A 12,434-nucleotide genomic window follows, 5' to 3' on the forward strand; every position below is an offset into this window, starting at 1 on the left:
TGTATATAACTTATTAACTTTTATATATATATATAACATTTTTGCTTGTTTTTGTTTTGCTTATTTTATTTGCCGTCTACCAACAAATGCACTGGAGTGTAATCAACAAATGCATAGAATTTTTGTATGCTTTGCTAATTGTTGTCTTCAGGACCAAGAAAAATATAGAGCATGTATAACATTCATGTTTTCATTAATAATTTTAAGGATGATTGGATTGATTACATTTTATACTTTGGAAGCATTTTTTTCAAATCTACTTTATATTTTCACTTCAAAAGACAGTTTCCTTCTTATTTTTAGCTTGAATCAATCATATATTTATTTCATTTTGCTTTTTATAATTCCTATATTTGAAATTTTAGGAAAAATATTTTTCTCTTGATTCTCATTAATGATATCAATTTCATTGTAATCGTAATTTGAGAGTGTTTGCATGTGAGTGAGGATACATACACCTATGCATATATAGGGCATTTTGACTGTGAGTACATGTTTCTTTCCCTCTTTCTAAGAGGCAATGTTATATCGCAAAGTTCATTACTTTCTAAGATTTGTTCCTACACCCATCAAACCACTAGGACAATACTAACCAAAAATAAAATTAACCACGATCTGAAGTCTTAACAACCATGTGTGTTATGTGATTTGGGACGAAAAATCCAAATGATATGTATTATAAATTATAACAGAAATTTTAGTGCATATATAATTATTTTATGATTTGAAAATCATATTTTCAATTTTGAAGTATTTTGGAAATATAAATATTGTTATTATTTCCTTTAATGATGGAACATTTCTTCTTGGGTTTGGTGATACTCTATTATGAGCCTAAGCCTTAGGCATCTAATTTGGCAGGATATTGATAGACCTGCAATGGTAATCCTTTTTTTTTTTTTTTTTTTTTTTTTTTGTGACAGGCAGAGTGGACAGAGAGAGAGAGAGAGAGAGACAGAGAGAAAGGTCTTTCTTTGCCATTGGTTCACCCTCCAATGGCCGCTGCGGCTGGTGCACTGCGCTGATCCGATGGCAGGAGCCAGGTACTTATCCTGGTCTCCCACGGGGTGCAGGGCCCAAGCACTTGGGCCATCCTCCACTGCACTCCGAGGCCACAGCAGAGAGCTGGCCTGGAAGAGGGGCAACTGGGACAGAATCCGGCGCCCCGACTGGAACTAGAACCTGGTGTGCCGGCGCCACAAGGCGGAGGATTAGCCTAGTGAGCCATGGCGCCGCCGGCCAAGATACTCCTTTTTCAAAAAGTATTTGTGTTTGCTTTTTCCAGGCTCCAGGCTCTTTATTTTTGTATTCTTTAAGGATATAACTGCTTTGTGTGGTTCAGATATAGTCCTATATGCAAAATTCATCTCCCTTCCTTTAAACAAGCTCAAAGTCTCCGCTATTATCATTTGGTGGCAGAAATTTTAACTCCTACTGCTCTATTGCTCCCTGGATTATTCTAGAAACACCCCAACTTTACTTGTAAAGCACCTGATATTACTGTAATGCTACTATCACCTCTACCAGGAATGTTATTATTTTATTCCAAGTTCAGTAACATAATTTTAATTTTGTTGTAATATGATTTTTTTATTTGCATACTAAAAAGTGAACAATCTAGTCTCTAGTCTCCCATAGTATAGAAGAGGGAAAGCCTCTTTTCCTTTGCTAGTCTTCCTGGAGAATCCCTTAATTGAGTTACCATGACATAATCATGTGTTCTTCAATTATATTTGTTCTGCTCTTCAGGCCACCCATTTAATTTTTTGGACTCAAATTTTTACTTCTGGATTTTGTGGTTGCTTTCCTTTAAGTAGAGTAGTGGTTTTTTTTGTAAAGATTTTATTTATTTATTTATTGGAGAGGTAGATGTCGCTCCTCCACGAAGACGGGGAGCGACATAATGGTGCCGTGACTCGGATAGGAAACCTAGGAGGGAAGAAGCGGGAAGAAGTGGAAAAATACTGGAGAGTGAGACTAGCAAAGAGCCTAGGGAAAAGCCGGACGGAAAAGGTGCCGGAAGAAGCTATCGAAAGCCTAGGCATAGACTCGGATATGGACTGTGGGAAAGAAGTTAGGAGAAATCTCTAAGATTGAAAGCGAAAGTGAAAGCTAGAACAAACAGACTCGGACACGGACTGTGGGGAGAAGCCAGGAGAAATGAGAGGGGAATATTGTTGGAAGAAAAATTAGGGAAACATACCGGGTAGAGAAAAATATGTTAGGGAGGATGAAGCCGCGGGGGCAGGCTGAGGCGGAGACGAAAGCTACCTTGGGATTCGTCGAGTCAGCCCGGGAACAAGGGGCAAAAAGTTAAAACCAGAAGCGGAAACGTAAGCCAGGTTGGAATCCGTCAGATTAGCCCGGGGAGCAAAAGACGGGAAGCCAAACCATAAGGTGGAAATGTAAGCTATAGGTTGAGTTCGCCAGGTTAGCCCGGGGAACTTGGACTGAATGCCAGTGGCAGAAACGTGAGCTGGGCTGTGTGATTCGCGGAAGCCGCCATGTGCAGAGAGAGCAGGGGGCGTGAATAGATAGGGAACATGGGGCTAGCGCGAAGGCCGTGGTGCGGGCGCGAAGGGGCTCAGAGACCGCGGAGTGCGCGCGAAGCCGGTAAGCCGCGCAGATGAGAGAAGCGTGGGCTGAAGCCGCGCAGAGCTAGGAAGCCGCCGCGGGGGAGGCGCCGAGAAGCAGCCTCGGGGCAGGCACCGGGAAACCGCAGGGATAAGAGAAATAGAAGTTTAGAAGTAAAATGAGAGAAATAGGAATGCTGGCAGATAGAAGTAAAATAGGAGAAATAGGAATGCCCGGAGATAGAGAAATAACAGAAAAATAAGGCCTCCCCACAACAACGGCAATGAGAGGGCTTGGATTCGGTTTGCCTGATTGGTAGGGCTTGTAAGCACCTGCAGGCAGTTCTAGCAGAGCAGAGCATGCGCTGCAGGGCACCGAACACAGGCATGCATCAGCGCCTAAAAACCTCCTCACAACATGGCGAAGAGAGGACCCAGATTCGGTTTGCCTGATTGGTAGGGCTTGTAAGCACCTGTGGGCAACTCCAGCAAGCAGAGCAGAGTGTGTGCCGTGGGGCACCGAAGACAGGCGCGTATCAACGCCAAAAAATAAAAAGAAAGGGGGATCTGTGGGGAGCAACCAGGACTAGACTAAGTTACTGGAATTAAGACTTATTCTATGCATCTGCTCTCCCACAATATGACGCTGAGAAGGGAGAAACAGCTTCTACACAGCTGCCTCCAGTTCAACCAATAAACTGTAGGACCTGCTCCTGATTGGAGGAGAGCAGCGTACTCGGCGTGTGGGTAGCAGAGTTGGGATTGGTGGAAGAGGACTATAAAGGAGGAGAGAGACAACATGCACCAGGAACATCTATCTGAAGTAACACCTGTGCAGCCCCCGAGAGAGCCGGCCGGCGGTATGCCGCTCCCCTGCGGAAGTGGGGAAAGTGGCTAGGGGGAACCGCCCTTCCACGGAGGTGGAAGGACGGCAGCCAACCCGGGAAGAACCAGCAGCAAACCCGGGGAGGGCCGAGCAGACGAAAGAACAACGCAGGGTCCTGTGTCATTCCTCCACGAAGACGGGGAGCGACAGTAGAGTTACAGACAGTGAGAGAAAGAGACAGGGAGAAAGGTTGGTTCACTCCCCAAATGGCCGCCACAGCTGGAACTGCGCCAATCCAAAGACAGGAGCCAGGAGCTTCTTCCTGTTCTCCCATGTGGGTTCGGTGGCCCAAGCACTTGGCCATCCTCCACTGTCCTCCCGGGCCACAGTTGATAGCTGTACTGGAAGAGGAGCAACTGGGACTGGAACCGGGTGCCCATATGGGATGCCAGCACTGCAGGTGGAGGATTATCCCACTGTGCCAAGGTGCCTGCCCTGTAGTTTTTTGTTTCATGGTCTTAGTATCCTCCCAAGTCCTTCTTAGTAAGTTAATTGTACTAATGTCAAAGTGTTTCTGTGTTTACTATGTATTTTTCATTGTTAGTTCATTCATTGCTGTCTTTAATGCCCCATTTTCTTAGTGCTGCTTTTCCACATACTTTGGTACAGCTTTGCATCTGTTTAATTCAAATGTTCTGCTTTATACTGTGAATATTTCTCTGTGGTCTTTAAAATGCTAAGCCATGAAGGATGCTGGGAGTATATAGAGGGCTGTTCATTAGTCATGAAGGTTCTAACCCCTTCAGAGAGGGCATTAACAGAGGCTGGTGGATGAAGATCATTCGGATTCTTGTACTCTATATTCTAGGGAAGAAAGATGCTTCTTCTACTGCTTTCCTGAATTTGGTTACTCAATGTGTTATCCTGTTTTCTGGAACCCCTCTACATTATAAAATACATAGCCATTTTGGTTTATTTTGTCAATACCATAATTTTTCTGAGGTGTTCTATATCATATAGGTGCTACTTTCAACGAATCAACAAAACTACCAAATTGAGAGATGAGAAATTTTGGCTTTTCTAGCTATTGTTTTATCATCACAAGATACTTAAAGAGATGTGCAAGGATCGCTCTTTCCTCCTTTCTGATCTGATATACGAATTCTTTTAAATATACTTTGACATAGCTTCATCTCATCTATATTTCATGCCAGATAACAACATTAAAATCTGAACCACCAAAATATCTCAAATGTGTATGAACATATACTTCTTTGTTGTTTGTAATTACTGTGATATTTTCTGAGTTTACACTCCACTAAAGTAATTAAATAGATTTTTTAAATTAAATAAGATTTTTACATTTATAAATATAAATGGAATTCACATGGGGATCTTTTTGTTTTAGATATTTTATTTCGGAGGAGTTGTTAACGCTCCCAGTCCTACTCCTCCTAATTTTTTGAGGTTGATAAAGGATGTGGATATAGGTGCCTGCACCCAGTAGCAGCAGTGAAGAAAGGAACACCTGGTGCCCATATGGTCATGTGGATTGATATTGCATCTTTGCAGGTTTTGGACTGGACAAGTCAGGTCACGATGTGTCATAACTGACCTTTGGTAATGTCTTGCTAGTACTCACATCTGAAGACTTTAACACTCAATTTTTATATCTCTTTAGAAATTGATTTATTGTGTAGTCTGTTTGTTGTACCCACAATCACTTGATGACCCGTCTGCCCTCTCATTACGTATGTATTACTTTACATGGGAATGTGACTTCTAGATTACTTGAATAGGGATGCAGAAAGGAGAAAATCAGGAGCATAATGTGGCTCATTCACAGACATGTCCCTCTGTTTTTGTGTCATCACACCCATGAATCCTGTGCCCTTTCTCCCTCACAATCTATCCTCAGGCCACCAAATCAAATGATGACTGGTGATTAGATAAGCAGATGGATAAATAGACAGACAGACAGACAGACATATATTTAGAAAGGGTCTAAAGATTCCCAAAGTGCATTATTTCCAACAGCATGCTTAAAGAAAGGAAAAGAAACATGGTAAGTAGGACATTCCTTATGCCTCTTGAAAAGGGGTTCAAGATTTATAAAATAAAAATTACAGAATTAGGCCGGCGCCGCGGCTCACTAGGCTAATCCTCCGCCTTGCGGCGCCGGCACACCGGGTTCTAGTCCCAGTCAGGGCGCCGGATTCTGTCCCGGTTGCCCCTCTTCCAGGCCAGCTCTCTGCTGTGGCCAGGGAGTGCAGTGGAGGATGGCCCAAGTGCTTGGGCTCTGCACCCCATGGGAGACCAGGAGAAGCACCTGGCTCCTGCCTTCGGATCAGTGCGGTGTGCCGGCCGCAGCGGCCATTGGAGGGTGAACCAATGGCAAAGGAAGACCTTTCTCTCTGTCTCTCTCTCTCACTGTCCACTCTGCCTGTCAAAAAAAAAAAAAATACAGAATCTCCTTAGCTAAAACAATATCACCTTCATTTTTGTTTGATTTAACTTTTAAACTATCTCAATTTATTTTAAAATGTTATTCAGCTCAAGAGGGGAAAAACAGATTTCTGTGGCTGGTTGGCTGTACTGTTATATAACTGTATAATATTTTTTCATTTAGAAAACATTTATTCACCAAATATAAATTTTGAAAGTACAACTTTTGTTTTATAGTGGTTCCCCCCCATAATCACCCTTTCACCCTCAAACCATCATATCTCCTATTCCGTCTCCCATCCCATTCTTCATTAAGATTCATTTGTAGTTATCCTTATATACAGAAGGTCAACTTAGTATATACTAAGTAAAGATTTCAACAGTTTGTGTAAGATTTTACCATATTCCATTCTTCACTTTGATTTAGTTTCTTCATCCATAATTAGAAACTATTTTAAATAGATGGTTTATAATTTCTTTTATATTTTTATAACTCCTTGTTTCCACTGACTACTAGAGATTACATGGTAGCTGAATAGGAAGAACTTTTGAGGAGTTTTGTTTTTTTTTTTTTTTTAAATGGGGGTTTAGGTCAAAAATAATGGAAAACAAAGTGAATTTATCATCGACTTTTTCAACCCTGCTTTTCATTGCCATCCAAATAGCATTCTTTCTGTTCCATTGTCTCCTTGGACTAAACCTTTGGATAACTTGACCAGAGTTACTTATTTTAGCTTTTATGGATATTCTCATGTACATTTTCTAAAATGTACCCAAAATGATATGCCAGTGAGTACATTTAATATTAAAATGCCTTATTGGGTACATTAGAAAATTGGTATTAACTGTACTTCATCTCCAGAGAGCTGGAACAGTGCTAATGGTCCAGTACTTGTCATCATGTTGGTAGAGTCTAAAATAGTTTCTAAGGTTTTTTTTTTAAAAAACAAAATTTTTGCAAGACTCTATTTTTGTAGTGTGCCATATTTTCTCTATTCTATAAAATATTCATCACGAAAAATTGTATAAAAATAGATTTCCACAGTATCAAGCTGTATTTTTTTTAAAGAATCACTTGTTGGAAAGTTAATTGACTTTAAGTGGGAACACCTGAGCTGTTTTTAAAAAAAATCTCAATCATATCACATAATAAATCACGAGAAGAGCTATTGAGTGATAATGTCATATGAAGTCCCTCTGCCCTAATAAGGTGCCTACTTTGTAAAATCATACACTGGTGAATGGATGACCTAATGTTTAGAAGTCCCAAAAGAGAAAAAAGTAGTTTCTGCAGCTTTCATTTGCTATCAATTATAATTGCATAGATCTCTTGGCATTTCAGAATATGATGTATTAGGTCATCACTTGGCAGGTAAGTAAACTGCTCCCACAGTGCAAATTCCAGTTTTCGATGCAGGTATTCTCTTTTAGTCCACTAAGGTATCATTTAGCACATTGAAGTGGCAGTTCATTAAATAGTACCTCTGCGGTCTAAACTGAAGAACATTTCTCCCGAACTTCATAGACTATTATTCCCTGTGGCAAGAGGGATAAGATGATAATATTTGGATCATTCTAGTTACTTCTACTGAATTAAGCAAGTTATCATTAAAAAAAAACCACAATTACTATATACATATTATGCATTTTTGCATGGTGATTACTTTATGATTTTGTATAGCTCATTATGATAGCCAATACAGAGTAATTAATTATAATTTTTAAAAAGATTTTTCAGGAATTTATGAAAAATGTAGATTTATAGAAGTTCCCATGGCATAATCATAATTGAAAAATAATAGAAGTCGGCGCTGTGGAGTGGTAGGTTAAGCATCCACTTGCAGTGCCAGCAAGGATGCTTAACCTGTTAACGCCACAGCGCCGGCATCTCACAGGGGTGCTGGTTCAGAGTCCTTCCTGCTCCACTTCGGTTCCCACTCCTTGCTGATGGCCTAGGAAAGCAATAGAAGATATCCCAAGTGCTTAGGCCCCTGCACTTGTGTGGGAGACCCGGAAGAAGCACCTAGCTCCTGGCTTCAGATGGGCCCAGCTTCTGCCATTGCAACCATTAGGGAAGTGAACCAGCAGATGGAGGTCCTCTCTCTCTCTCTGTATCTCTCTCTCTCTCTGTAACTATGCCTCTCATGCAAAAAAAAAATAAATCTTAAAAAAGAAAAGATATAAATCATATCCCAGTTTCATTATAAATATGATACATGCAGTCCTTTATAAAACATTATTGGCGGGCCGGCGCTCTGGCGCAGCGGGTTAATGCCCTGTCCCGAAGCGCTGGCATCCCATGTGGGCGCCAGTTCTAGTCCTGGCTGCTCCTCTTCCGAGCCAGCTCTCTGCTGTGGCCTGGGATAGCATTAGAAGATGGCCCAAGTCCTTGGGCCTCTGCACCCAAATGGAGACCTGGAAGAAGCTCCTGGCTTCGGATCTGCACAGTTCCTGCCGTTGCAGCCAATTTGGGAGTGAACCATCTGATGGAAGACCTTTCTCTCTCTCTGCCTCTCCTCTCTCTGTGTGTAATTCTGACTTTCAAATAAACAAATAAATCTTTTAAAAAGAAACATTATTGGAGAGAAGAAGTCATTGTCAATAGAAACAAAATTTCAAATTAATGATAGACAAGATCTTTTTGGTGAAGTATCCACTGTCTAATATTTTATGCAGAATGAAGAAGGATATCTTTAATTAATATGATATATATTTATATTATATATTCAGAATATATTACATGTGTAAGAGTTTGTATAAGTTATTTAAGTAGGCAACATTGCATGCCATATTACTTAATAATAGAGAATAGAGTTGACTGGATAGCATATGGAAATGATACCAAAGTTATAGTGGAAATACAAGTGTATTGTTTCATTCAAAGAGGGAATGAGAGGGGCTGACATTCTGGCACAGAGGGTAAAAGTCGCTGTCCGCGATGCCAGCACCCAATATGGGTGGTGATTTTTGTCCTGGCTGCTCCACTTCAGATCAGCTCTCTGCTAATGGCCTGGGAAGAGCTGAAGAACATGGCCCAAGTGTTTGGACCCTCTCACACATGTGGGAGACCTGGATAAAGCTCCTGGCTCCTGGGTTCAGCTTGGCCAGCTCTGGATGTTGCCGTCATCATGGGGAGTGAACCAGAGGATAGAAGATCTCTGGCTATCTCTCCTTCCCTCTTTCGGTAACTCTGCCTTTCAAATGAATAAAACAAATATTAATGTAGCCTACGCTGTGGCATAGTAGATAAAGCCACTGCCTGCAGTGCTGGCATCCCATATGGTCGCTAGTTTCATATCCCGGCTGCTCCACTCCGATCCAGCTCTCTACTATGAACTGGGAAAGCAGTAGAAGAGGGTCCAAGTCTTTGGGCCTCTGAATCTGCGTGGGAGACCCAGAAGAAATTTCTGGCTCCTGGCTTCAGATGGGCCCAGCTTCTGTCATTGCCACCATTAAAGGGTTGAACCAGCAGATGGAACACTGCCTTCTCTCTCTCTGTCTCTGCCTCTCTGTAATTCTGCCTTCCAAATAAAATAAGTCTTTAAAAATTTTTATCAACTTATTTTACTACTGAGATGACCAAGGCAGAAAGTCACTCATTTGAGGGCTCAGGAGTTTTAGTGAGAGCTCTGATATGAGTAACTTGAACCCTGCCTAACATTATTTATACTATATTTCCCTGGATATAAGCTCTAATTTCACAAATGTTTTCATGCCACAAAGCACACAAAGCATTTTTTAAAATTAATAACTTATATCATGGATTTACAAAGTAACTTAATTAACTATTGTTATTTACTTGTTATTATTTTAGACTTTCTTCACTTACATTAGAAGTGATTCAAGCAGTTGCTTATTTAGTTTCTATTTTGAAGTTACTGAAATAGTCAAAGAGACTATACTAGTTTAATTCTTCATTCATGATCTATAATACAGTGAGTTACGTTTTGTGTTGTTGATTGTGAAATGTTTTTCAAGAAAAATATGTATCTCCTCAAAGAAGGAGTACTGGATACATAACTAATATTAAGAATATTTATAAAGCTAGTTTAATTGTTGTCATGAGTTAACATCATAAAATATTTGCACATGTGTATGCATATACATGTATGTATGTCTATACATATATATATGGGCATCTTTGTATATACACATAGTTTTAAAGGGATTGAGAAATACTGATTTTTATTGTCAGATACTATTCTATAAGACAGGATAATCAGTTGTCTGTTTTAATAAAACTGCCGTATTCCATTTTCAGTAGCTCTTATATGTTGCCTCTCTTCATGAGTCAGTGATTTCTGGTTTGAATCTTAATTATTTACAAATGTAGTTTAAAAGATCGTGTTTCTTTATCCCAGATATGAAAGCTGCATCAATATTCAAAAATCAAGCTATCTAATCCATAATATCCATAGCTTACAGACAAAAAAAAAAGAAATGACCAAAATAATAGATGTATAAATAGCATGTGAAAGCAAAATTCAGCTTTATAATTTACAATAAAAATTCTCAATAAGTTAAGAATATAGGGCAAATTTTTAAACTTAATAAAGAAATCCCAATAGCTAACATCCTACTTAATGGAAACACAATATTTTCCTACAAAAATCAGGAAAATAAAGCACGACTCTTCTCTCCAAACATTGCTTTTCAAATTGTGTTGAGGAAGAGCCCTTGTGGCAGGAAAATCTTCAGCAGTCTCTGGAGAGAGCTGTTGCTGGAAGCCTGTAGAGGGCTGGTCATCAGCATGTACCATAGCTAGGTGGAGGGCTTGTTATTCTCAGGTCTCAACCCCTGGGATCTGAGAATCTGGGATTCTCCCTTTCCCCCCTCCCCTCTCCCTTCTTCCCTGTCTCCTTTCCCCTCTCCCCTCTCCCTTTTCCCTCCCAGAAGATACTCTCAACAAAATCCCTTATCCCACAATGGCCGCACACACAGGTCAGAAGCAATGGCAACAGATAAGTGTTTTAATGAATTGCAAGATGGATAGGGCTTGCCATGCTCACAGCCCTGTGGATACAAAATGCCTTTAAGATGCAGCCTTTTCCATGTGAATATACAAAGGAAACAGGAAAAGGGAACTTAAAACTAGCTGTGCTCCGACAGAAATTGAGTACAGCCTGCTTGCTGCTGTTCCTTCTTCGCTCCAACTTGTAAACAAGACCGAGTGGAACATGCAAAAGGCACAAACCTCTGGGTTTTTGCTGGGATCCTTGGGACCTGATGCACATCTGTGGACACTGGATGGAGAGATTTGGGGAAGCATGGATTCTTTGGTCCATTCTTTGGTCCATGGAGTCAGCTTGCTCCTTTCTGAAACAGTGGAAGGTGCCATGGACCTGATCTTGATCAATGCCCTGCCTCTTGTATCTGACACTGAAACATCCCCATCTGCAATGCCTCTGTATAGCGCCCCCATGAACCCATCACCATAGGAAGGGACTTCGAAGCTTTAATGAAACAACACCGGGATCCACTGGAAGTCACTCAAGATGTGACCAGAGAGTGGGCTAAGAAAGTCGTGAAGAAGAGATCCAGGAAGATCAATGATGCTTAATTCTGTGAAGGGCAAGTTCGAGGAGCGGTAATAAGGATATGAACCATGAAGATGAGGCCACAAGCTTCCTTCCTACCAGCTCCTTTAACTATGACTGTGGACAAGGGGGATAATGTGAATATACCTCTCTTAAAGGCATTGATTAAAGAAGATACCGTGATTTACAAGACTGGTTCCTTCATCCATACAGTGCCCTGGCATGAAGTACCTGATATTTTAGAAGTTTAGAAGTGCACTTACCTCATGCTCAGCCCCAGGATGCTGGACTGTACTTGGTGGGGTACATAGAAGAAACCTCTTCACTTCAGCCTTCACCTGGCTAACTGTCCAGAATGTGAGGCTCAGAAGTGGGGACCCGAATGTAACCACCTCTGTACTGCTTGCATGAGCAATGGTGTTTGCCATGAAACTACTGGAGAATACATTTGCCCTCCAGGCTTTATGGGAAGGACATGTGTGAAGGCTTGCGAACTGCACATAGTTGGCAGAACTTGTAAAGAAAGGTGTAGCGGACCAGAGGGATGCAAGTCCTCTGTGTTCTGCCTCGCAGACCCTTATGGCTGCTCCTATGACACAGGCTGGGAGGGCCTGCAGTGCAGTGAAGCATGCCACCCCAGTTATTACAGGCCACATTGTAAGCTGAGGTGCGGTTGCAGCAATGGGGAGGTGGGATGGGTTCCTAGGATGCCTCTGCTCTCCAGGAGAAAAGGAGTGGGAAAGCTGGGGCATAAAGTAGGTCTGTTTTAAGATTTTTGAGGAACATTCATGCTGTTCTCTGCAATGGATGTACAAATTTTCATTCCCATCAGCAATGTATGATTCTTTTTATCATATCTTCATCATTTGTTTTTTGTCTTTTTTATAATATTATAACTGGAATGAGATAATACCTCATTGTGGTTTGATTTTCATATTTCTAAAGCCTAGTGATATTAAGTATTTTCTCATATTCACTAGGCATTTGTATTCCTTCTTTTGATATATGTATATTCAAATCCTTTACACATTTCTTAACCGGATTGTTTTTATG

General features: G+C 40.9%; 1 pseudogene; it reads left to right on the forward strand.

The window, feature by feature from the left end:
* Positions 1-11,111: 11,111 nt before the first annotated feature.
* Positions 11,112-12,140, forward strand: LOC149125663 (angiopoietin-1 receptor pseudogene; annotated as a pseudogene).
* The last annotated feature ends 294 nt before the right edge of the window (positions 12,141-12,434 follow it).

The sequence above is a fragment of the Oryctolagus cuniculus genome, chromosome 7 (genome assembly GCF_051225735.1).
Source record: "Oryctolagus cuniculus isolate XC-2025 breed Fujian yellow rabbit chromosome 7, ASM5122573v1, whole genome shotgun sequence".
NCBI classification, from domain to species: domain Eukaryota; kingdom Metazoa; phylum Chordata; class Mammalia; order Lagomorpha; family Leporidae; genus Oryctolagus; species Oryctolagus cuniculus.